At 36.0% G+C, this 27,204-nt stretch overlaps 1 protein-coding gene across 8 annotated transcripts in view; it reads left to right on the top strand.

Annotated features, from left to right (window-relative positions):
• Window positions 1–27,204, top strand: part of NPAS3 (neuronal PAS domain protein 3) — a 612,015-nt gene that overhangs the window by 526,932 nt on the left and 57,879 nt on the right. The gene's annotated exons all lie outside the window — the stretch shown is intronic.

Genomic DNA, 27,204 nt, shown 5'->3' with positions numbered 1-27,204 from the left:
AAACAGGAATTCTAATAATAATCAGAAACAACCTATTGGCACCCCATAGCTGTGGAAGAGAAGATGACACAAATATTAGTTGACTTGTATGGCAGAGTTGCTATCCAGAAACTATGTTAGTTTTAATTTTAGGCAGCTACCTCTTCATTTTTTATGCTGTAATATCACAGTTTATTTTCAAAATCAAGCTTCCTTTAATGCATGTCACACAGAAAAATAGTGTACGTAGAAAACGTACAGAAAAAGACTGTACTTAGACATTGCATAGCCTTTTAATACAAAGATGAATCTAAGCTAGTATTATCTAGATTTTGAAACCAAATTCAAATAGTTGGATTGGATTGAAAAATCAAAATCAGACTTCACACTAGCAGTAGAGTCTGAAAGTGTCAGATACGAAATGTTTAAACTGTGGAACACGGTCTTCAGCTTTGGGCTGTAAAACTTTAATTTTGTGAGTAGCTATTTCTCCAATTGTTCGATATTTTTAATTCCACAAATCCATGTTTATTAGCTTTTAAGTTTTAAACAGTGTTACTGAGTCTATTGAAAGTAAATGAGACTGACTTCTGAGAAACATAGTTACTATGATTTGTTTTCTATTCCTATGTTCAAGATAAAGGCAAAAGAAAGAACAAATAAAAGGAATTGATTAGCACAGCTCTCTCTTTTAATACTTGTAAAATTACCTAGAGTGCTTTGCTATTTATTCTTCTATAAGCCACAAGAAACAGATCAAATTGGTCCAGAATGTGATTTTTTTTGAACAATCAAAATTTTAGGAACGTCAAGAGAAACTGTAGCATCTTTGATTCTATATATTCATATGTTTTCAATTATCAATTGCAATGCCCAAATTAAATATCCTTATCTTCTCTGTGATCTTCTCAAATATTTTACACTAGCAGTTCTTAGTCCAAAATCCAAATCATATCATATCATATGAAGTTGATCATCCAAATCCTGCTCCCATTGTAAACAATGCAAATGTCCCACTTGCGTAGCTAAGTTGTTCCAGTGTTACACTAAATGTTATAGACTTGTAGTGGGGATGAGCATTGTCTTTAACTTCATGACATCTCACATAACCGTGGTAATTTTTTCTTCTTTTCAGGATTTTTTTACAGTAAGAACTTAATTTGAAATATATCTGTGCTAGCATTTCCTATGTGAAATGCAACTATAAGCAATCCATTAGATAAATTCATTGCAACAAAGTAGTTTACCACATTAAATACTATAGGCAATTTAGTAAAGTTTTGTTAGTATTTTACCTTTGGATTTTTAAACAATGAATATTGTTAACTTTGGTAAATCACAACAGCTTTCTTTTGGCAGTAGCTGCTGCAGACTCCTAAATCCAAGTTATTTTATCCAGCGGTGTTCTGATTAAATTTATTCCTCTCCATCTAACTTAATGCAGTTTTCAAGCTATGAAGGAAAGTAAATTTACTGTAAATCTAGACTCCTTTTTTGCTAGCAAAGAAATTCAGTATATGCTTGCTTTATAACTCCCATTTAATATATAACATATCCTCCTTTTGAACCGTGAGATATCTTTTCTCAGAAACACACTCAGAAGTTATGCTTTTCTCTACAATCTGCAGGCAGGTCCATACCTCCACGTTAGGAAAATATATTTTTTAAATGTTCTGTAATTGTCCCCTGTCAATATCTTCATGTAAATGTTCTTACAATGCAAACTATGTGTGCTGCAAATAAAGCAGTCAGGTTTTGACACCTTATGTTTGTTAAGTCTTTGTGATTACTGACTAAAAGTGATCATACCTCCAAAAAAAGAAATTGCACACTTTATTGTTTGTGCTCTGAGTTGCATAATTTCAAATTTAAGTTATGTTTATTTTAAATGTTATGGAACCAGGCATTATTGAAAGAAAATACCACCAGCTGAAGACCATGGATAATGTGAGATCTTACTGATCATGACATCTTTATGGAATAACTTGATATCAGAATGAAGTATTCAAAATTAATTCTTCTCTACATATGTATGTATGTAGAAATACCAATCCTTAAGCGTGCAGGGATGCCTGTGGTGCATATTCAGACATGTTGGCCAGGAAAAGGATAATGAGTTAAAGGATAATGAGTGAGGAGTATTGAGGGAGATAAAAGAGTCACAGAATCTTACTGAAGAATAATGGTGGATGACTTTGACTACTCAGAAATTTCACACCCTGACAAGATTTCAATGACCACTTCTTGATGCTTAAAACACTTGTGTTTCTTGGCACAAAGAAGTAATGGGTCTGTTTTCTACCTTGATCTTTCATATTATAAAAGGAGTTGGTTCAAAAATAGTTACAGTTGAGCCTCTGATATAATTATGTTCAACATCATGGTGTAGGCAGAATTATTCACATCAGAAACCAACACTACTTATACCAAGTAAGCTGGGATATTTTAAATAAAGGAAAGAGCTGAATATAGCCCATAATGGGGAATTGTAATCCATAGATTCATTAGGCAGTATTGGAAAACTGTAATCCATAATTCATCACAGAATCACAGAATATGCTGAGTTGGAAAGGATCCACAAGGATCATTGAGTCCAATCCTTAACCATGCACAGGAACATCCCCAAGAGTCACATCACATGCCTGAGAGTATAATCCAAATGCTTCTTGAACTCTGTCAGGCTTGGTGCTGTGACCACTTCCCTGGGGAGCCTGTTCCACTGCCCAACCATCCTCTGGGTGAAGACCTTTTCCTAATATCCAATCTAAACCTCCCCTGACACAACTCAGGCCATTCCCTTGGGTCCTGTCACTGACCTCCAGAGAGAAGAGACCAGTGGCTGCCCCTCTTCCCCTCACAAGGAAGTTGTAGCTGCAATGAGGTCTCCCCTCAGCCTCATCTTCTCCAGGCTGAACAGGCCAAGTAACTTCAGCCACTCCTCATACAGTTTTCCCTCCAGGCCCTTCACCATCTTCATTGCCCTCCTTTGCATGCTCTCTACGAGCTTCTAATCTTTCTTATACTGTGGTGCCCAAAACTGCACACAATATTCAAAGTGAGGCCACACCAGCACAGTGCAGAGCAGGACAATCCCCTCCCTCAGCTGGCTGGCTGGTGATGCTTTGCCTGATGCCCCCCAGGTTGGCCCTCCCGGCTGCCAGGGTACTGCTGACTCATATTCAGCTTTCCTTGACCAGGACCCCCTGGTCCTTTTCCATGGCACTGCTGAATGACATTTTATGTGAACTTACTAAGAGTAGTAATGACTCTCTAAATGGTGAAGTTCCTGAGGTTATTGTGAAACTCCAATCTCACAGAAAATCTATAAATCCATCACAGTAAAGACAACAGGAATATGTCAAGTACGGGCGGTTAAATGCAAGGTGTTAATTTGGAGAACTAAGAGCAAAGTAAATTAGGTGACACGCAAAACCCTAGGTACCTTTTTACAAGGAGACAAAAGCATTTAGTAAAACTCAGATGGAAGAACAGCAAAACAGGTAAAAGGAAGCATGTTTGTCAAGTGCTGTGTATGTGTGGAACTCATTTACACTAACTAACAGTCAGGAGCAGAGTAGACTTTTAAAATATGTGGACATTTATATACAGTGACAGCATTCCCTTCTAATTTCAGTTAAAATATTTTTATAGAGACGTGTATTGTGCTTCAAGTCAGTTGAGATACCAATTGGTGATTTGGGGAGAAAGGTCTTCTACATGCACATTATCTAATGGTGCACCAGAGGCCTTCTGGCTCTTTTTGCAGAGATGTTTGTTATAATCAGATAGAAATTGTTGAACAAGCAGTCAGTCCTCTTAAGTCCTTTAGTAACAAGGACTCATACTCTCCTTTGTTTTTCATTAAATGTAACATTAGACAAACACAAGATAAGTCTCATTCTGTTTTCGGTTGAGTTTCTTTAATACCGCATAATACTGTATGATAGAACTCAAGAGCTTCTATTAGCTGATCACTTCACATGTTACACTTATGTCTCTTCTGAAGAATCTCCTTCTTGCTTTCTTCAGACAAAAGGTTGTAGACCTTGGAAAATAGTGGTTAGTAAATGAACATCAGACTCAGACTATGTTATGTACTGAAAATGGCTGGGGCTCAAGTACCTAAAGATTATAGCAGACTTTTCTCCCCTTTCTCAGCAATGATGGCCACTGCTGGAAGTCCATCCTATCTGGAATACTAGGCTCTATAGACCCACAAACCACTGTGTCTGTTCTGTGTCTCTGATCAGGACAGGTTGCCTGTAGCAGAAGAAATACCTAGTACACAGCACCTGTTTCTTGTCCTGCAGTACATCTGTGCTATGAGTCAGTGTACTAAGGAGGCAGCACTCTTGTGCATTTGTTTGGTTTTATATGGAGATATGCATTATTACTGCTAAATAAACAAATGCAATGAAGTTACTATACTTACCTCCAAGGCTATAATCATGATTTGGGAGTTTCCTTGTGTCTTTGCAGTTACAAAATCATCAGTAAAAGACTATAAAATCACACTGCATTCTGAGACAGAGATGAGTATAAAGACAAAGAAAATCAAGTGGTTTTTGGAGAATACAAAAGATTGAGGAAGTGGGCAGCAGGGAGAGGGAGTGAACCTGGAAGCAGCAGTTATTCACCTGAGTATTGCACTCACACACTCCAGATAAGGAGGAGAGGGTGGAGGGAGAAATTTAGAGTAGTTTAAAGTTAAGCCAGACAGACTGATTCGTTCTCTGTAGCAATATAGAGTACCTTATTCAGGTAAAGAAGGGCTTTATTTACCATAAATTTCACTAAGTTTATGTGACCTCTGATACAAACTTCACACTAACTTGTTCACTCTGGGAAATGTTCACAGTTTGGTTTTGTTTTTTTCATTTTTGGTTTGGGTGGGTTTTGCCTCTTTTTTTGAGCAATAATAGTCTTTGTAAGATGGCTGCAGTGTCAGCATTTATCTTGAAACTCTTGGATATTAGTTTTGACTGCAGTCACCTTTCTGACAAGTGTTATTGCAACTGTGTTTTATATCCCTGTTCAGGATGATTTCTAATGATAATGCTCTGTCTACCTCACTGCTTCACACTAAATTATAGATGCCACTATGACAGGACAAACTATATCCAACTGCTAAACTCTACTCCCTTTGTGTGATGTCAGTGCCTTCACTACTTTGTGCCTAGAATTAAAAACAGGATAGGAAGATATGCAAAACATTTCTGCTTAAAAATAATGTTCTGTCAGTTATTAAACAAGTGATATTTCATTTAATCAGCTCAAGGGGATTATTTTAAATGAAAAGGCAGAGAGTATGATTTTATTAACACATTCCTGCCCTAGAGTCCTACTTAATGATTCTTTACTTGACTAACTTAAAAAGTTATAATTCAGTCCTTCCACAATAAAGACTCGTGGATAGTTAAATTTTATTAGTTTTTCTATTTTGAGTTGCACGTGGAATAAAGGGAAGGAAGGCATCATGTCTCCAGAAAAGTAAACATTACATTATGAATACAAACGAACCACTCTTTTAGTGGAGAATGTTATATTACCCAGTTTTCACATGTTAATCAGATACCTTCAGCATTAAAATCATGCTCTTTGTGCCATCTCTGTGCATATGTGCTTGCCAAAAAAAAGGCTTTTATCAGGTAGTGAATTTTTCTTCAGCCTTGAAAACGTGAACTAAGGCAGTCTCAACTTACTAGTCTTATCAGCCTGAGAGTAATTACACTTGTTGTATTGACTATAATACAAGTAATGCTCTATAAACCATTTTGACCAATTATTATTAATTAATTAGTCAGTGGAAACTTAAAAGGAGGATATGCAAAAGCCATTTGAATACACATAAGTATATCTGCACTAGTATGTACATGCTAGTTCATGTATACATACGGATTCATACAAGGGTGTCACTAGTGACTCCATAGTTAAGACCGTACTGAAATTGAGAAATGTACTTCAAATCTTGTTTTAGGTGGGATAAATAAATATTTCTGTGTATATGACAATAGACATTAATTTTTTTCCTCTTTCTTCTTATGCAGTTGTAAGAAAATGGGGTTCTATAGCTGTCCTTAAAATTTTGGAGGATGACATAGAATATTAAATCAAGAACAAGCAAATTTTTCATAATTTTTATGCTAAAAGTGTGTACAGTTCTCAAAGTGGATCCTTGTAACACTGTAGATCCATTTTTTTAAATGAGAGAATAAATGTGTTCGTTTTCATCTTGTATGTCTCAAATTTAAGACAGCTGACTAAATTCTGATCTTGTTTATGGATATAAATCTTAAGTAACTGAAATCTTTGGTGATATTCTGCATTTGCTCCCATGAAAACTGAGAGTCGAATTTAATTCCATTGCTATAAAAAGAAACTGGATATTACTATGGGAAGGTTAAAAATGTTCTATCTGATATCACTTCAGATTTAAAACTGTATAATTAATAAGAAATCAAGTGATAGATCAGACAACCAAAAGCAAAGGGTAGGTAGCTAAATATTGTAAATAGATGGATAGAACAAGTTATTTATAAATTCCTTCTCAGAGGATTATTTCATTTATCTTTTGAGAGAGACTTTCTCATCACAAGTGGTATTTCACTAAAAAATTAATTGTTTATTAAGAATTAATTAAATAGGTTAGCATGGGACTATCTGATCAGGGAATAAAAGTCTCAATAGTTTGAATTTGCAGGTGCTGCAGTGGTTGTAGTTAAGACATTATGTTGGAGCTTTCCTTCATTGCAAAGGGTTGTGTCAAGAAAATCTTTAATATAAAAATAAAAAGCAGTTCATGCATAAAGCATGATGCCCTGAAGCATATTAGATCTGTTTATCTCTCTGTTTAAAACGAACAGTACCTGGTATAGTTTACATAACAAGGCAGGGATCAGCTTGATAAAGCATTTATATCACCTGGGGAACACATTGGCTCATTTCCTCAACACCTTTCCGCATGAGTCGTTCACCAGCAAGTATAATAGCAAACAAAATTTTAATAGATCAAGAGCAGAAGACCTACTTGTGTTAAAGTAAAAGACATTTGAGACCCAGGTTCATATTTCAAGCCTGGGTCTCTGCAGCCAATCGTTGAATGATAATTGTTGATTACATCTTTTATGGACAAATCCTTAATTGCATTTAATCATTTGCAGCCTTAGGGATTTTTTTTTTTTTTTTAAAGACAAGTTAAAGCTTAGTGCTTATGTGATGTACATAAAATTACCGGGGGGAACCAAATAAAGGACCAAGATGGACTCTTGCCCCAGATGCCGTGACAAAGCTCTAGTGACCTCATTAGAAACAGGATTTCACCTCACAACATTAACATTTTTGGCAAATATTACAGTATAAATCTGTGAGTTAACATTTGAAAACACTTTTTAAAACAAATGAATTTCAATTTAGTTTGCAATTAAAATCCGTTGTTAGACTAAAAGATTTTTTTTGTCACTTTTCCATTTTGTTTAATGTAATCCAGGATATGAGTCACATTTGCTTGTTGTTTCTATATGAGGAGCAAATACTGTAGCTGCTGTTTCTGTCATAGCACATCTGCTCTGCTGAAACTGCAAAATGATAGATAAACACATGGTCAGGAAAAGAAATAGATGAATAACATTTTGTAATTATTTTTTCAGTGAACAGTAATTAACACCAAATTTCTTCCCAGTTCAAAGGCTATTTTTGTTAAGCGGACATACATGCATGCTATTGTTACTTTTTGGTATTTTTATTTTAAGTACTCAAAAATATGTTTTCACCCAACTGTCACTTTCAGGACTGCATAGTAAAAGCAATATTGTGTTCATCAGCTGTCCCATAACAAACGAAAAACAGTTCAGTGAAGAGAAGAATTATTATATTTTACCTTTTCTGGAAAGTTCAACAGTGGAATATATCTTCTTTAGAGTATAATTAATAACAATTTGCAATGCTTTTATTCACAAGTGCAATTCAGAGTATCCATTCACTGTATATAATGCAACAAAAATAAGGTGATATCACTTACAGGATACCTATCTATCATTCCAGTGGACATAAATCAATATTTGAGCTATAGATAAATAGATTAGACATGGCAATAGGAAGGGAAAAGAAACTGAAAAGAAAATCCACAGTAATAATTTTGCAAAACTTGTCTTACATTTTCATCAGAAACTAAACAAAATAATCTGACAAGGGCAGAAATCAAGTCATCTAGCAAATTCTTGTACTTTACTTTTATCAGACAATGTAATACAGCACATGACACTAAAAGTAATAATGTGTTGTCTAGGACAGTGTGGTAATACTATGGCTTTTTTATGAAAGTATCCAATCCCAACAGCCTTTATGGTAGTTCCAACATTTACTCAATGCTATTCAATCGCCATTTAGTCCTTCCTCCCCACAAACTGTACGTCCCTTCCAGACACGGGGAACCCAGGAGAGATGCCTAAATGGCAGCTCAGTTATCTGCTGCTGTGAAGATATTAGATGCAAACTCTTGGGAATATGCACCTTAGTCATGCTTAGAGGAGTGTGTTTGGGCAGCTCTTGGCACTCCGAGGTGCTGTAGCAGAACCCATGATTCTGTATATAGTATACAGGTTGCAGTAAGCAAAATGCTTTTCCTATAGACATTATAGGCATTTTTTTTCCTTTTTCTTTCTTTTTTTTTTTTCTTAATGACTGCTGACTTCTAGTGGCTGGCCCGCAGATGACATCAGTCGTGGAACTACTGCCCCTGACAGGGATTTTCCAATGACTCAAGTGTCAAGGCCAGTATGTGGCACTGGAGCAGAAAGACCTGGTCATCTCCTCTAACACAATCCTCTACTAATCCACAGATATACATGAGGGCTGTCAATGAGACAAGGAAATTATACAAACAGGCTAAGTTTAGACTGAAAATGGCAGAGTAGAATTGTGTGCAGTGCATGCTGAAACTATGCGGGACAAAGAACACAAGGGAAAAAAATATCAGCAAATTACTTTGGTTTTCCTGCTTCTTATGTCACTTGCCCCCCTCTGTCTCTGTGCCTTAGGAGAATAAAATATATTCCTCAAACACCTGCCTGAGTTGCCATGCTGCTTGTCATTTAGGGTTTCTGCCCTGGTTTAGGATTTTGTTGCTTCATGGTGCTATACCTGTATGACATAAATTTTCTTGTGCTCAATCCAAAGAGCTCTGGCATTATGGAAACATTGTGAAAAAAGGCCCATCATCATTCATAGAGTTCAACATAAGCATAAAGTGTTGTGTCATGAAACATGTCTGTAAAGGAACTTTTTAAGACAGATTGTCTTATTATAATTACATTATTATGAATCTGTACATTAGGTAAAGGGAGTACACTGACAAAAAAAATGTAGTGTGTGCCTTAAATAATAACTCCTAAGTTCTTTTCAATGTCCTAAATAAGTGACCTAATTTTCAGAAATGGTGAGAAACAGTTCATCTCTCACGTGATTTCCATGACAGCTTCCAAATGCAATTTTAAAGCTGACTTGCAGGATCAGGTCCTGCTATTGTCAAGTGAGGTGAATTAAAGCTGTGTATTTCTCTGAACTGCTCAGCTGTGAACTGTCAGAGTCAAATAAAAATGAGCAAGATAGAATAGGATTCCTGGATAGGAAAAAAAAAAAAAAAGAAAAAAAAAAACCCAAACACAAAACCCCCACCTGTACCAGTGAAATTTAGTTGAGCAGAACACAGTTTTCCATATTAGAATGCAGTCATGAATTGTCTCCAGAAATACTGCTCTAGGAAAGAAAAAAGCCACATGCTGTTCATAACAATAAGTGGTTAGGGTGTCACTTATACACTCCACTGAAAGAAATGGTCTTCTAATTAAACAATTGTCCACAGAAATCACATTCTAAGAATTGGAGGAAAAGAGATGGAAAACTCATGGTTGTTCCTTTTCATATTTCAGTACTATGAACTGAACTACGGTTTATCACAAAACCAGATTTTTTTTCAGTTCGGCCTACTGTTTATAGTAAAAGTACATATTAACATAAAGTTGTGAATCCATTTTTAACTTCTGATATCAAAAGGCCCTTCATATTCAACAGATGAACCTTATCAAATATCTATCTCCCCCTTCAGCCCCTTCCTTTACTTAGGTACCTGGTTATAGTACCTAAGTTTTGCCACTGTACTTAGGACTTTGCAGATCAGATGATTCTTATGTGCTAATTCTAACTTTTTAATGCTTCACCACAAAACTGACTCATTTGCTATAAAAGGAAATCAAGCACAAGCAAATAAAGATTTGGAGCATGTTTTATTTATCCATATGGTTCTCAAGTTTATTTTCCGGGTTCCCAGTCTTCTCAGCAGTTCTGCAGGAATTCTACTTGCTTTTAGTTTTTGTTACTACATCATATGAGCTGAATTTACTGGTGTTTTTTCTGAAACAAAGACAGAGACTTTAGATTTGTCATTCTTTGCATGAGGCTGTGTTGAGGTTATTCATTGAAAGCCTATGTCTACTGCCTTTCTGATATCATGGTTTTCCTTCCTAGATGGTAAACAAGCAGCTGTTCTTTCTCCTCAAAATACTTTAGTGGTGTTTAATTGCTTGCTACTGTAAATAGTTGTTGTGTTGACTAACTGTTGCCTTTAATTTTCACTTTTTTTCAAACCAGAATTGAATTCAGGCACCTGCATGTTGTAGTCTAGTAAATCCCAACACTGGATGCATGTGGACTTAAAGAAGGAGCATTTATATTTTGTACATTGTTCTGAGGTAGGATATAAAAAAGATAATACTGCCCAAATTTGGTATATGGCTTGACCTAAAAGTCTCCATATGGAAGGTGAGAACAAGCTCCACTTCTAAACCTCTCTTATAGGAACAGTTCATCACAACTCTTCTTTAATTTATGTTACTCAGCTGCTCATTGAAGGCAAACCATTTAGGCAAGGTTAGGCTTCCTCTGAGAAGACAGACCTATATTTCCATACTCACAAAGTACTGCAGCTTCCCTTTAGCTCCTCAAGCCTGAGGACAGAGAATCCTATTCTATCTTGCTCCTTTGAAGTCTGAGACAGGGAGGTGAAAGCAAGTAGAAGCATTACACCTTGAACCTGAATGGTGCCTGTGTTGCAGGAGGAGTCAAGGAGCACTGACACAGCTAAAGCCTCTTAATCCTCCTTGATACATTTATGGTTAAGCATATCTTATTTCCCAAGTCACTTGTGCAGGTGTGAATGGAGTTGTACAGCCATTTTGTTATCATGCTATACAAGCACAAAGATCATTGTATTTGGGCCTTTTGTCATTTAACGTGGCATTTATGCCACAAATTTCTAACTTGGGAAGTCTCTTTTGGGAGACCTCCATGATATTTGCTGTATCTGTTCTACATTTGTATAGATGGCAGTATGCTCATCATGGAAGATCCTATATAAATTAATCAGCAATATTACTAATATCAGTTTTCATGAACATATCTCTATGTTGTATAAATATCAGCTGATCCATTTTAGAAGTCACTTATCTTTTAACAAATAACTTTATGGTGCATGATTTTGCATCAAAAGTTAATCATCATCTGACAGTGAAAGGACCATAAAATGGTCCTTTCTGGAGAATGTTCAGTGAGCATAGATGGATGTAACGCTTAGGGAACTCAAGGTATAGCTACCAAAGGAAGGACAAATGAGCATTTCTTACATGTTCAGCATTACCTTTAGGAGGTCTACAGAGATTTTGCTCTCTGTTTACAATAATCTTACTTTAGTGACTGTCATATTACATTAGCAAATTTAATCTTTGTTAATGTGATATAAAGTTGCTAATACAATGACACTCATTATATTAACAACTTTTGCATCATGTTAGCAAAAGCGAAATTTGCTAACAGAATGCAAAAATTACCAATATGATGAGGTAATCATTATCATTATTCTAACACCTGATTATATTAAGCAGCTACTAACATTTTTTGTGTGAAATCACAATTTACACTGTGCTGGGATTTTCTAGGAGAATTTGAGGTGCCTAAATAGGAAAAAACAAAAGCAAAAGGGGTTTGTATTGTATCGTGATATAAATATCACTTAATCAAAGTCATTCTGAAATTAAATTTCTTGACCTAGAAAACTCCTTTTCCATTGAACAGTAAACCATATAATGAGCTATGTTGTGACTAAGTCAATAAGAGAGCATAAAGAAAGTGTGGATCATTGTTGGTCTTATATCACCTTTTGGCATTGAAAACTAATTTCACATTATAACTCATATTTCACAGTATATAAGAAATTACTCATGTAATATTTCATTTACTTACAGTTGGAAGCATTTTGCTACCCCAGTCCCCATCCTGCTGTCCATCCACTCGAGTAGGTGTGGGAAGTGAGGTTGCCATTGAAGACTGAGGCAAAAAAGTTGTTGAGTATCTCAGCCTTGTCCTCATCTGCTGTTAACAGTTTTCTAGCCCTGTTTATCTGGGGAGTACATCTTCTTTGATGTTTCTTTTCTGGTTAACATACCTGCAGAAGTCTTAACGAGATGTTCATTTAATCGTAAATCCATTCAAGGACCTGTAATGACTTCAGGTGAAAGTACTTGAATTTTTCAATACTCAGAGAAAAGAACCACTGATAAGAGATCCACTACAGATCTCCTTAGCTTTGGAATTTGCTCCTACCTTAATACAAATCAGCCTTATGTTGCTGCTCTTAAGTTTTAGAGAAAGTGCATAAGAATGTTCTGATTCAAAGCCAGCAAACAAAGGATAGAGAAGACCAAGGAGTTATGTATTCTTTCTGAGGGACTCATTTTTTTTTCTATGCTACTGAATAGTTATAAACCACTGGAGAATTATAAACCTGGGGGTGAAGGAGTAAACAAAAGAAACATGTCCTGCTACAGGTCTTTATATGGATGAGGAATTTCTTAGGAACACAGGAACTCATATAATATATGAGTGATTTTTGTTTATCTAGCCCACTATCTTATCATTTAGAGTAGCTAATACCAAATACTTCCAAACCACATGTCAAATCTACAGTATGGTAACTATGCCATGTAAGTTGAATTATGACACTTGATATCTCATGTAAATTTTATTATACATTGTGTAGCATGATTATTCTAGTTATCCTCATAGATATTTAGTCCTTATTTTGAAGTTCTTATAGATAGATAGATAGATAGATAAACAGATAGATAGATAGTGTTGGGGGGGGAAGTATTTAATTTAATCATTTTTTGTTTTTTAGCTCACAGTGTGTCTTCCATTCAATTTATTGAAAATATCCTTGATTTTATTTTATCTTCTATGTATCATTCTTTATTTTATGTACCTTTTGTCAAATTTACCTGCTCTCAAAGCTAAATATTTATAATTCATTAATCTCTCTTCAGATGTCTTTCTACTGAAATTTTTCTGTTTCTATTATTCTCCTTTTTTAATAACAAATGATCAGAACTAAACACAATACTGAGTGTAAAGTTTGGTCCATAAAATTACTTAATGACATAGTAATATTTTCTTTATACATTTATTAATTTTAGAGTAATTTTTGTTGTGTTCTAACATCTCATTTAAAGTGTTTAGCTGTAAGGGTCTCTATACAGAGCAGGTGTTTTCAATATTTCCATTTCCTTTTATTGCCTAATTAGAGTTATTTAAAGCTCCTGAATATACAGGAGTAGTTTCTTCAAAACTGTGCTACAGTCTTACACTTGTTTGCGTGAAATTTCATCTGTTGCTGTGTTGTTCAGTTGTCTGCTCTCACATTCCTCCTGATCTTCTTTTGATGTAATTACTGCGTTTTTAAGTGTTTTGAAACTGACACTCACTATCCAGGTAAAACACATAGCAGATGGGCAATCTGCAGATGCTTCCCACTCAGTTACCTAAGTTAGATATGCATTTAGCATGAACAGGTAAAATGTCCCATAAGATGAGAGATTAATAACCCAGGCAGAACAAAATCGGATTCATATGCCACACTCTTTCCCTCTGTCCCAGTACTGCATCTGAGGTAGAACACAGATAACTTCTGTGGAGAGAAGCTGTATTTTATTTGTTCATAAGGATATGGTGTCCTGCAAACTGTAATGTGAATGGAAATGTCCTAAACATCTGACAACAGAAGAAAATAAAATGCTGTAAAAAAAAAAGAGATAAAAACTAGAAGAGAAGAAAAGGTATAACGTGCTGGAAGTTGGTACTAGAGAAGGAAAGCAAGCATTTGTGTGGACCGTGACCCCAAGAACCATTCCTGGTATTAGGCACAAAGTGAAAAATGTCAATATGGAAGTATTTCTTACATTCTATGCACTCCTCTAAACACAAAAGAGTCTGCAAAGATGGAAATAATTACATATGAACGTATAGTGCAAGGTCATATCCAGCTTGAAGTTTACCGTAGTATATAGTATACTTCTTTCTAATTCTCCTTCTTTAGTATAAGCCTACATGTTTTACTCTAGTAAAACAACTAACCATGTTAAAATGCATAATATCTTTATCTGTTGGAAGTACTGCATATGAATATGCTTTTCAGATTTCAAATTGAAATCATCTGTAGTGATACTCTTCAAGGACAGAAGGGTTAGTTGGCACATGGGTGGGAGAAGAGTTGCTCATTAGGGAAGGTTTGTTATGTGATAACATGTAATTAAGGTAATGGTCACAGCTTGTGTGACAGCAAACACTCTAGCAGTTGATTGCTGTCTGGGTCAGGAGATCAGCACTTTGGGCAAGAAGTATCCACATTAGTGTGTTAGTGGACAGGTTAGAAAGCAAATCACAGCTGCCTTTCTTAGGCTTATTACTGTCAAGGCTCATTGTTTTGGATTTTTTATTGTACATCAGCAGTAATATAGCTTCTGAAGACTTCATGTGACAAGTTAGGCATTTTATCCTTTGAGTAAACAGTAATCATGGTGTGAAGAAAGTGGAGCATTGGAGATTTTTCCCATTCTTTGAGATTTCCATTCTTCCTTTTTAGTTTGCTCCAAGGGCTCTTTGGGGATACATATATTAAGCCCTTTAAATAGTTCATAATAAATCTTTGTCTCAGGTTGATTCTGACAGGTTTTTTTAAAGAGTCTTTTAAGAGACAATCCTCAATCATTTGTTAATCCATGGGGTGATCTTCCTCTTTGGAGGAAAAAGAAAGTGCAAGCTCCAGGATTGTGAAAATACAATGTAGAAAAATTTTAACTCAGGAAATACTGTACCATTGAAATTTCACAAACCACACCATGTTCTGACTGTGCTTAAATGATCATTCTCCAAGTTAGTCAGTTTGCAAACACTGAAGGTAGAAAAATTTTTTACCAAAAAATGGAAAAGAAATTATTATTGATCATTTTATTGCTATTGTCTTGGGTCTGGCTTTATTTTACTTAAAGCTTGAATTGAAGGAGTATTATGGGGGAAAAAAAAGTCATTGTTCCTGTTGTTAAAGCCAAAGAAACCCCCAGAATTTCTTCTGTTAAGTGTTTACTATTCAAGCCTTATTATAAACATGCCAAAATATCTGCACTGTGGGCTTATTTTTTAAAATGCTGTTTCTTGTGTAATATGACAGGTTCTGATTGTATCTGTCAAAACCCTCCTTAATTCCACAGTGCAAAATAAATAGATAAAGGCGGAAAATATAAAAGTAAGATGTCCAGTCCATTTGACATTTGATTTTACCAAATTTGAATTAATTGTTTCCTAAGAATAATGCATGGCTGCAGCCCACTGCAACTACCATTAGGTTGGGGGGGTTTTCAGCAGCCTCAAGATCTGTCATTTTTGGAGATACTTGTACTTAACTCTTCTTGAATTTCAATGTTGTAGGACTTGTCATTATTTTTGGCTTTTTTGTAAATTCTGTGTAAACAAAGAAATCTATAAATATCAACTTACCTGTATAAGAACTCTTTAAATGTTCCTTTGGAATTTGTTGCCGTATTTTAATTTAATATGCTGCCCCAAGGAGAAAATACTGTAACAGGAACAAGGAAGCAGTACCAATAAGGGACAAACCTATAGAGAAGCCTGGACAGTTGGGTCTCTTACTCCTTCTTCAGCCAGAAACATGAGTGTTGGAGGTGAGGACTGCTGCTGGCAGCACTACCAGCTGAGCAGTACACCACAATAGCATCAGCTACCTGCTATGCCAGCTGTGCTAGCAAATTCCTCAGCAGCAGCAGGATTAGCAGCCTACCTGAATTCAGCTTAGCCTGGACTGGGTCATGGAGTCTCTGTGTGACAGATGAGAGAAAATACTGGCACAAAGAATCTTGAGATGAGGGAAATGTTAATAGCATTCTGAAATATGTTTGGATGCACAGGATATTAAAATTTTCTTGTTTAAGTAATAGTTTACAATATATTTTTAAGTGTTTCTTGTTTGACAAGGTAGGGGAAAGGCTATATTTCTTCATTTTTTGCACTATTATTTTTCTTTGAAACAAAAGTGTTAGTCAGACCTGGTTTTGACATGGATAAGTAGATTCTGTTTGAGTATGTGAAATTGTAGGTTTACTTACATTTAAAAAGTGTCTCTTGACTGTATTCTGGACGATGAAGCTATGCCATGATGCTTAGCACCATACCTATTGCCACTGTCCAGTAATGAAGTCATCTGTGAGCCAAACATTAAACCCTATGAAGAAAACATTCTTCTAGACAATTATAGTTATTTTGTCTTGACAACATAAGGTGTTTAACTCCAACTTGTTTGATTTGGGTTTTTTTTTTAATAATTGAACCAATCTAAATTAGCTAAAAAGTTGTTTTATATAGAAAATTTTTTCTTGCCTTCCATACTTCAAAATATTTATAGAACACTACTCTGGATAAATATGCATCCAGATAAGGTTCAAACTTGGAAAGTGGAACAGTTTGGTAGAGTCAATATGACTGAAATTCAAAGAACAGAATGAAAACCTGTTTGCAATTTTAAGTAGTTGTTCACTGTTGGCAAAGACGAACCCAAATACTTACCATGTTTGAAAAATATGAGATCAAATGATGCCACAATCTTACCACCCTTTTTTTCCATTTTCAGTGTGTGAACAGAAAGTGGTAGGTCCTCTGTGTTTATTGCTGTTAAACCAGTAAGCATTTGCCATTAGTAGTGATCAGTATGTGTTTGCACATGTATGCTTACCTGGTGTAAACATATGCCCAGTAGCTACGTAGTTTTCTAGACAAGTTATTCAACAAGGTTACACAATTTGTGCAAAGTGATTTGCCAGGATTCTATACGCATTGATATAGCAATCCAGGAGACACTAGCGACCAGTTACTGCCCTTTGGTTAGGCTGCTTGGAAGATTCATGTATATAAAATAGTGTATTAAAGTAAACTTACAAAAGCAAAGAGCAATCATTGCAAATGTAATTTTTTCTTCCTCTTTGGGATTCTAATTTTAAAAGCATTAAAGAAGACAGCTGCTCATGCTGTGATATGCGCTAAACAGCCTGAAGGATGGAAAAAAATATATTTGTAGCTCATAATAACTATTGACCTTTCTGATATACAATGTTCTCTGTGTTAGCTATTCTGTTCTATCAACAGTGAAGATTGAACATGACTTTTTAATAGAAAACATGGGGTTTCAAGCTGCTTTCACAAAGGTGTTTATGTGTTGTTATTTTGTATTGTAGTACAAAGACTAAGTCCTGATGCCCTTTGTCTGACATCATGCTTGTCATAAAAAAGCCCCACTGTTACTGACTGTGTCATATGAGGAATTGGCTCATAACCACTTTATAGTCATGATAAAAGCATTGCTAACACAGGTATTGAAAATAGAATCCCCCAAATATCCCAAAAGCACAAAAGGTATTTTCTGAAGAAATAGATTCCTCAAGTGGTTATATTTTCAGGATATTCCACTAAGATTTAAAATACTCACTTTTTGCATTCCTACTGTTTGTTCCTTGGCATAGTAAGGCTGCTGCATAATGGCTTTTGCTGGATGTCATGTGCTCTCAAAGACTATCTTTATGATACTCTGTTTTTTTCTCTTGATCTTTCGTACTGCTTATTTGCTGAGTACAGACACATCCACTAGTAGCAGCTTGACTGTGGCACTTGTGTATGTTTCCCCGGAGTGGGATCATCCAAACATCGACTTTGCAGCATGAGGTAACTCAGCTGCTCTTCTTTCCCTCAGGGAAAAGCTTCACCAAAAGGCACGTCCCATTTGGCATATGAAAATCTGAAAAGCAACCTCTTTATTGTGCTTTTTAAGCCCAAGCAGACTGGCAATGTTAAGCAACATCAGAAGAGACTTTTTAATGTTTGTTGGAGGTTTTTTATGCCATGTGCTGGGAAGGAACTTTAGTGGGCCATTATTGGCAGCTCTAAAACAGAGTTATTTTTACAGCTATGCTCTGTAGTGTCAGTTAGTGATTCACAAGTTCCTAAGCAAGAGCAGAAAACTAGGAAGACAGAAGAAATAACCTCAGTTGATCCTTCTAGGGCATGGAAGAGAGGGAACAACATCAGCATTTAATGGCAGTTTTATGCTGAAACAAAATGCTCAAAATTGTTTATGAGAAGTTGCTCAATAAGGATAACAATCATTTAAGCTGTGGAAACCAGCCACATCTCAAAGAAAATGAAACACCTGGTCCTGTATTCCTCACAGGCCCATAAAACCCTTGGGTAATTCAGTGGAGTTTTTATCCTCAAAACTAGTCATGTCCTTTCTTTTTCCTTTGCTGTTTCCTCATTTCCCAGTTTCTTTCCTTAACACAGGATAGATGTACTATTGTTTATGATCCCGTACTCTCCTAATATCACGACCTCTCCTAGCCACTGGATGTGTCCTGTTTCAAACTTTACTAGAATTACTGCAAAGTAAGTAAACAGTAAGGAAATGATACCGCTGTGCTAATTTTCTTTGGGACTTTCACTGAACCTTGAAAATTTATGAATGTTGCTGATCTCACATGAAACCAAGTCAACAGGTTAGGTCAGATTATTTATTCCATTGCTTAAAGTAAATTAACTTTAAATGTAAAAATGTAAAAGGAAGTTTGAGCTTCATATGCAGTATGGTTTATGTACCACTCACTCACTAGACCATAACAGCTCTTCAAGAGTTGTTCTGGTCTATTGGATAACTATGGATACATTTGCGAGTGTTTAGATAATGGATTGAACTCCAGTAGACTGTAACATTTCCAAAGGCTTTTCAGAGCTAAAGTTTCCTGCCATGATTAGTTCTGTTAATAACAAATCTTTATGATGTTGTTTTCAAACAGACAAAAAAGCTCTATGTATTTCATAGATCACTGACCTACCAAAATTTGTTGTAAAATCTGTCTTTCAACATTATAGAGTAACAGAAATCTTATTCATAGCTTCATCCTGGTAATACTTTATTTATAACTCTATCCTGGCTCTTAACTCATTCTTTATTTTACTATATATAAAAAGAGTTCTGTGAGATAAAGTTAATATGGGAAGTAAATAACATATGTTGAGCAATAATAGCCTGCTAAGACATATTACTAGAATAGAAGAAGAAGTAATAGAAGGAGATGCAGAAGAAGAGAAGCTTTGAGAGGCATTAAATAAAGTAATACTTGACTCTATCCTGAGCTGTATCAAAAGCAGCACAGCCAGCAGGTTCAGAGAGGTGATTCTGCCTCTCCACTCTTATGAGACCCCACCTGGAGGGCTGTGTCCAGCTCTGGGGTTCTCAACACAGGAAGGACATCGACCTGTTGGAGCAAGTCCAGAGGAGGGCCACCAAGATGATTAGAAGGATAGAACATCCCTCATACTAGGAAAGGCTAGGAGAATTCGACTGTTCAGCCTGAAGAAGGGAAGGCTCCAGGGAGAACTTATAGCAGCCCTCCAATATCTAAAGGGGCTATAAAAAAGCTGGAGAGGGACTTTTTACAAGGGTGTGTAGTGATAGGACAAGGGGAAATGGCCATACAATGAAGGAGCGTTGTTTTAGATTAGATACGAGGAAAAAATTCTTTACTGAGAGAATCGGGAGACACTGTAAGTGTTCACCCAAGAGGTTGTGGATGTCCCATCCCTGGGAAGTGTTCCAGGCTGGACTGGATGGGGCTGGGAGCAACCTGGTCTAGTGAAAGGTGTCACTGTCCACGGCAGGGGGGTTGGAAGTAGATGACCTTTAAAGTCCCTTCCAACCCAACCTGTTATATGATTCTGTGATTCTATGATTCTTTGTCCTATAAAGAGTAGTTCAGGTTACTTTGATTCTGCAAGGATAATGGAACATTCAAAAATTTCACTGTATAATACTAGGGAATGCCCATCAATGAATTTTTACTTTAGTTTCTCCTGCATAAGTACAGCCAGTACATGGGCATAGCCTGAATTAAAAAGTAAACAGAATAAGCCTATTATATGTAATACTGCAGGATAACTTTTCAAAGCATGGCTTGTTTCTCTGCAGATCCAGCCATTTGTGTGCCCAAATTATAGTGTGCATGTATTACTGTTTACACTTGTTAAATCTGCAAACTAAACTTTAATGATACAGACTAGTATAGTTTGGGCATTAAAATTTTGTTGTTTGTATGTGTATGGTAGGTGTGTGAAACTGTAACTTTTTTGCCAGTAACCACATGTACAGTTTTGCTATCCACAGCATTAACTTCCCTTAGAGAACTCTAGATTACTTTTGCCTGTGATTAATTTTAAGTCTGGTGTGTTTGTAATGTTAAGTCTGACTGGGTGTGTTTTGGGGAAGAGCACAAGCACATTTCAAAGGCTGGGGTAACCATAAATACCAGATGGAATGTAGGCATGTGTAAGTAAAGTCCTAAACAACAGGCCATAAAGGATGCTAGAAATTATAAAACAATAAACAGAAACAATCATTACAGACTTTTCAGGGGGATAAGCAGGACAGAAGAGGTGGGGGACTAGCACTGTACGTAAAAGAAGGGTTACAATATATGGAGCTCACAGTTGGCAACGGTACAGTTGAGAGCCTCTGGATGAGAATAAAGGGGCATAGAGAGCATCCAAAGGAGAGCAATGAAGAGGGTAAAGGGTCTTGAGAGGAAGCTGTGGGAGGAGCGGCTGAGGTCACTTGGTCTGTTCAGCCTGGAGAAGAGGAAGCTGAGGGGAGACATCACAGTCTACAACTTCCTTGTAAGGGAAGAGGGTGGGCAGACACTGATCTCTTCTCTGTGGACACCCCTGACAGGACCTGAGGGAATGGCCTGAAGTTGTGTCAGGGGAGGTTTAGATTGGATATTAGGAAAAGGTCTTCACCCAGGTGGTGGTTGGGCAGTGGAACAGGCTCCCCAGGGAAGTGGTCACAGCAACAAGCCTGACAGAGTTCAAGAAGCATTTGGATTATACTCTCAGGCACATGATGTGACTCTTGGGGATGATCCTGTGCGCGGCTAAGGATTGGACTCAATGATCCTTGTGGATCCTTTCCAACTCAGCATATTCTGTGATTCTGTGATTCTGTTAACTTGATCCAAGTCTTTCCACAGTATTCCTACTTACTTAATTGGGACCAAGCTCTAATGGCTTAAGTTTCCCAAACATAGGGAACCCATGCTACTGGAGACACATCTGGCATCCATCAGCTGGTCCAGAAAGACTTGGACTTCTGGAGGTCCTGTATGAAACTGCCATTCCTGTACACATTTCAGATACAGGAATGCTGTAGACCTATGTGTGGGCAACTGAATTCAGTCCTCAGTCACTTAGAATTTATCCCTTAAATTAAGGAACTCTTCTTCTTAATGTATTTCTAATAGTTTGTTCCATTAAATTTTATATAGTTAAGCACTAGTTTTTTCACTACTTCCTTTGGAGGCAATTTTCAAGAAATAAAAAGTTAGGATTAATTATGCAAATTAAAAATATTAACTACATTATATTGTGGCCAAACAGTTCTAGTCAACAGACCTCTGTACAATATCCAAGTTCTTGTTAATCCACAGTGTATAAGGCAGATCAGATATTAAACATGTTCTCCCACTTTTTTGGCTGTTGTATCTAAATTCACTGCTACTTCACTGATTTGGCTTTTGCCTGCACACACGTACTTTTATCACAAATATAGTTAGTCACTTATTCTCTCAGTTTCAAACATCTAAGCTTAGCAGTCATGTGCTGTCACATGTGGACCATAGCCTAGTAATTACAATGATAATAAAAACAATCATATCTTTATATGTAAGTATATACATAGCCTTTTTAAAAAATTATTAAGAAATGAAATAAATATACACATAAGGCTTCATTGTCAAATTATTTGTAAAAAATTAAGAATTTTATGTAAAACAACCTAACTGTAACTGAGCTGACAGGCCATATCATCAATTGTTCGATCTGGAAAATTTTGAGAGATAAGAGCGCGGGCGGGGAAAGAAACAACCAAAAACATTACAAGACCTAGTTTTCAACAGATGTCTGATGGGTTTTAAAGGTTTTATGCCTTTTAGGCATAATAGGCTTATAGGTCATGAAAACTGAATTGTCTTCGTTTTGGAGGTAAGATGACAAAAAAGAACAGTTTATTATCATGTCCGAAAACATTACCTAGAAATAAATTCTTTAGAGGAAGTCATCCTTCTTTCTATTTCTTCTGCTGAGTATCAGCTGCCCTGAGTCTTCCCGTTTTGAGTGAGGCCTTGGCCAGAACCCAGCATTATTCCCCCTGAGTAAAGGAAAGAACAGAACTAAGTCACCAAAAGCCTGGGGGCCAATTCTTAACTTCATCTGTTCAGAAAATTTAAAAAAATAGAAATTTTAAGAGTCTTACCAAGTTACCTGCAAGTACCATGAATTTCAGATCCAAATCTGGTGTTTCAGGAATTCAGGTTCCTGTTTATAACTGGTACAGCTTCTATCAAAAATATTATTCCACAGCTCCTTTTAGAAACAGTATTGCCTTGGAAGAATGAATGAGCCTCTGCCACACACAATGTTAAATAAACAGTTCAGATAGCCCTTGATTTTGCAAGCTGCTGAGCACACCAGCAGGACCAAGAAAGCACTTATAGAATTTGCTGGCTCTGTGCTCATCAGTTGGTCTACAGGCAGGCTCCCAGCATCTGTAAATAGGCCTAAGTGGTTCATCCAAACAGTCTGAGGAAATTCAATAGTTTCCTAGACCAAGTTTTATCTTCTGGTAATTGCTTAGAATTCTGCAATCAGCCTGAACCCACTCCACTTAAAAACATGCATTTGCACAAGTTCTAATAGTAAGTTGCACTTTTTGGAAATAAATTGTCTTAACTTGAAGCTTTTGAATTGTATTTACTGAGCTAATAGTTGTGAAAATCTATCTTACAGCTTATAAAATGATCGAATTTGATCTATAATATACTGAGAAAGAATGATCTTAGAAATAGTGCTTCTTTGAGTCACTTTTCTGATTGAAGACAGTGAAGTATTCAAGGTTAAATTTTCCTAGAAAGTCTTTTGGTGCCTGGTTACAGGCAACAAACTGCACAGAAGAAGTAGAATCATTTATAAAGATTTATCTAGTCCAATTGAAAATGATAGATTTACATTACCTAATAATTCACCTGAACATAATTATTCTCAGTTGCCTATGGACTTTAAGAAAATATGAGAAGAGGTTTGCAAGTGTAGAAGACAGTATGAAAAGAGAGCTCCTTTTTTCTTACTGTTTTGTATGTTCTTTTATTTTGTTTCTCTTTTAAGGGCTGGCTGTATAGTTGGTGTTTGAGAATGTCTCTTAAAAGCTGTATGGATACATGTTTTCAAGGAAGTGAAGTGAAAGTCAGGTGAAAACTTCCTGAAGCGCTACAAAATCGAGAAAATCCTGTATGTTAACCCATAAGGTTTCTTTCCACCAACCCCCTGAAATTCCTCATTGGTGTTTGGTTTTCCCTCTGCACCTTCTGGTCCTCCCAAAAATGAGAAGCCTATCTTTTATCTGTTCGACATGCAAAAATACAGTTTTCTCCTCTCAATTATTTTTAATGTATGTAGGGGGAAAAACAAACAAACAAACAAACAAAAAGAAACCAGAAGTTGCTGAGCATTTATTCAGCCTACTGTGGCAGCTTTTTGTTATTTAAGACATAAATCAAATTTGGAACTTTTTTTTCCTGGGGGACAAATTGTTTATCTGAATTTGAATGTGCTTGTGAATCAGTCATTGGGATAGTACTTATGCTATTTCTGTGTAAGAGCAATTATTTGCATTGTTTTACATTGTTTTGCTTTAAAGGTTTAAGATAGTCAGACTTCACACAGATGCACAGTATCTCTGCAAATCACTGCAGGATTAGAGCCATGGACCTCGGTCCTCCAAACAGTTATTGGCATGTTTATGTCTCATCAGAACACCAGAAGAACTCTTCCACCTGGGAAGTTACACAGTACATGACTGGTTTCTGGGATCTGAGCCCAAGATTGTTCCCCAGGCAAAGCCCATTGAAGAGCTGCAATACTCGTTCACAAAGAAATACTTAGAAGATAACTGAATAATTTTGTGAATTGGGTACTAGTTCATAGTCTTTTCCCATTTGTTTCTGTGACTCTTAGTTAACCTTTTTTACATTTGTGACACTTTACTATGGGTATAGTGAATTGCAGCTTCATGCCTTTTGAAATGGACAATGCATTCCTGATGTCTAGAAATCTAGAAATCTCATACTGCATTATCAGCTTTGGGAATGAAAAAAGAGGTTTATTCCCTTAGTAGTTTCTGCTGACAATATTAAGGACAGACAAAGCCAAGTGCTTTCCCAACAGAGTACACAGTTACCTGCTTTGTTAAGACAATCTAGACTTATTTTTTATACTTCTAAACCTGAGAGTGTAAAATATTTTCATTCACATGCAGTAAGCACTGACTTTTATCACATAATTAGCATTCTAAACTCACAATTTCGGGAGTTTATAACTCAACAGTAGTTTTAAATTCAGTACATTCAGGCCAGAAATCTATGTTTCAGTGCAAAAGACATCTTTAGTTTCTACAGTATCAAGCCAAGCAGATCTTGTTTATTTCAGGCTTCTTTAAAGGTCTTAGATTACACATTTTTTCAAAAAATCAAAAATGAATTGCTAGAATTTCATTCTGATGTTCCTCATATTGCAAGCCTCCTTTGACATAATTGAAAAAAAAATTGAAAAGGCTGAGTGATAGACATTTAAAACCAACTCCTGAGAACAAATAATGGACCATATTCCATATATTCCTGTGCAAATCTCACTGACATCTATGGATGTGTTCTGTACACATCCTATTTTTAAAATCCTGCATGCATAATCACTGTTAGCATTGTTATAGTATCTATTGTGGGTGGGTGCAACTCTGAATGCAGATTTGTACTGTCAGCCATAATGTTTCTCTCCTGAGAGAAATTCAAAATGCTCTTCATAAGCTGTTCTGGACTTTTAGGCAACTATTCCCATCTCACACATACACTTTCAGGTACTTTTTGTTAAAGAAAATCAAACACTTCAGAATACATATTTATATGACAGGCACTTTTCCAGTCTGTTGGATAAATTAAATGCATTTTATAGCATACCCTTACAGAAATGTATATGTTTGTACATATTATAATAACAGCAAAATCATGTTGAGCTTTTGATATAAGGTTCCATGAGCCCAAAAAATGTCAATGCCAATACTGTACTGTATGTCCTTTTTTCATAAAATTTTGTATGGAAGAGAAACTGTAATTGCAATTGCTTGGTAATGGTAAGTATGTATTACAACCTGATCTTTTTTTGGGCATGAAATATTCTGTGTTTAACATTACTTCTGTGTGTTTTGGAAATTACCATTAGAGCACAGGAGGATATATTGCACTTACTGCCTGTGCTAGAGCATAATGTGCTGGACTACAACAACTAAACTTGTTAAGCTGATTTTAGCATTTCTTCACATAGCAGGAAGCACCCATGCTGTGGTTTCTTAATGTACTCTTTAACTACTGCACTGTACTGTACAATAAAAATAATAATTAATCATGATCCTCATCTTACCAGTGCTGCTGCTATCCTGATGATTCTGGCTGCTGTTTCAGCAGCATACCGTGAAATACATATTTTTCCTTTCAGAGTTTTATTTCTTATATGATATTACTGAACAGAGCTGAATTTTTGAGGACAAGTTTGTTGCATGGATTGTGATGGCTTCGCATTTGTTCAGGTCTCCAATGACCCACACCAATAAATGTGAAAGAAACAACAGCAGAATGGCATACTTTTCCATTTCCACCAGAATGAAAAAAAAAATACTCTAAATTAAATCTAACCTTAAATGTATAATCTGTCCTTGGGAGCAAAAAAAAAAAAAAGAAAGAGAAGGATATAGCATCTTCAGGCTCTTGGCATCCCTTACGAGAAAAAATTGGTTCTAAGGGTCTCTGATCTTGTGTTTTAGTAAAATAGGACTGCACGGCTGACTGACAGTTCTGATCTAAAGCATTTACGTTTAAGTTTTGATCTCTCTGCTTTTGATTAAAACTAATGAGCTCATTTAATTCAAAATGGGAATCTCTGATAAGAGAAATAAGGTTGATGTGATTGGATTAGAGGGGCAAATTAAACTCTTAGAGCAGAAGTTTGTGCTTATATAGTGTATTAAAAAGCTGTTGGCGTATTATGGTGTGTTAGATGATGAGAAAAATTTCATAGTAATTCATATTTAATCAGAAGAAATGAAAGTACTAAATATAACATGGCTCTGCTTTTCCCTCGAGTGATAAAGAGCTGTACATTTAAAATGACATCAAATTCACACTCTCTAAAACAAAAAAATCTTAAAAGAGACAGTAAAGCAAGGGGCACTGCTGTCGGTTATCACAATAGAGCTGAAATGTCACAAACACAAGACAACTTTACCACATTAAATCAAGGACAATTCAATATAATCCTTGGCTCACAAACCAATTTGTGTGTTTCTGTTCACTGCATAACAAATGCTTTTTAAATACTTGCACACTTTCTACTAGTGGTTTGTATGATTCTCCTAAACAATAGCAGAATAATTTCAAAATAATTTTTTTATTCTTTGTTAATTCCTCACTGAAACTGAAAGTTTGTTTATCTCCAATAATGCTTGATTATTGTAAGCTGCTCCAGAATTTTCCAATTAACAATATTTTGGGGAGATATTGTTTATCAGACCTAAAAAAATAGCAATAATAAAGATTGTATAAAGAATATCTTGGTGTTTACTGGGATTGTACATGCTATTTTATCATGTTTTATATAAACTAAGAGTATCTACTACGTTAAGTGGTTGCATTTGAG

This window comes from Corapipo altera, unplaced genomic scaffold (assembly GCF_003945725.1).
Source record: "Corapipo altera isolate COAL_440 unplaced genomic scaffold, ASM394572v1 23, whole genome shotgun sequence".
Taxonomy (NCBI): Eukaryota; Metazoa; Chordata; class Aves; order Passeriformes; family Pipridae; genus Corapipo; species Corapipo altera.
Note: the sequence above shows the minus strand (reverse complement) of the source record. Positions and strands in the feature narration are given on the sequence as shown.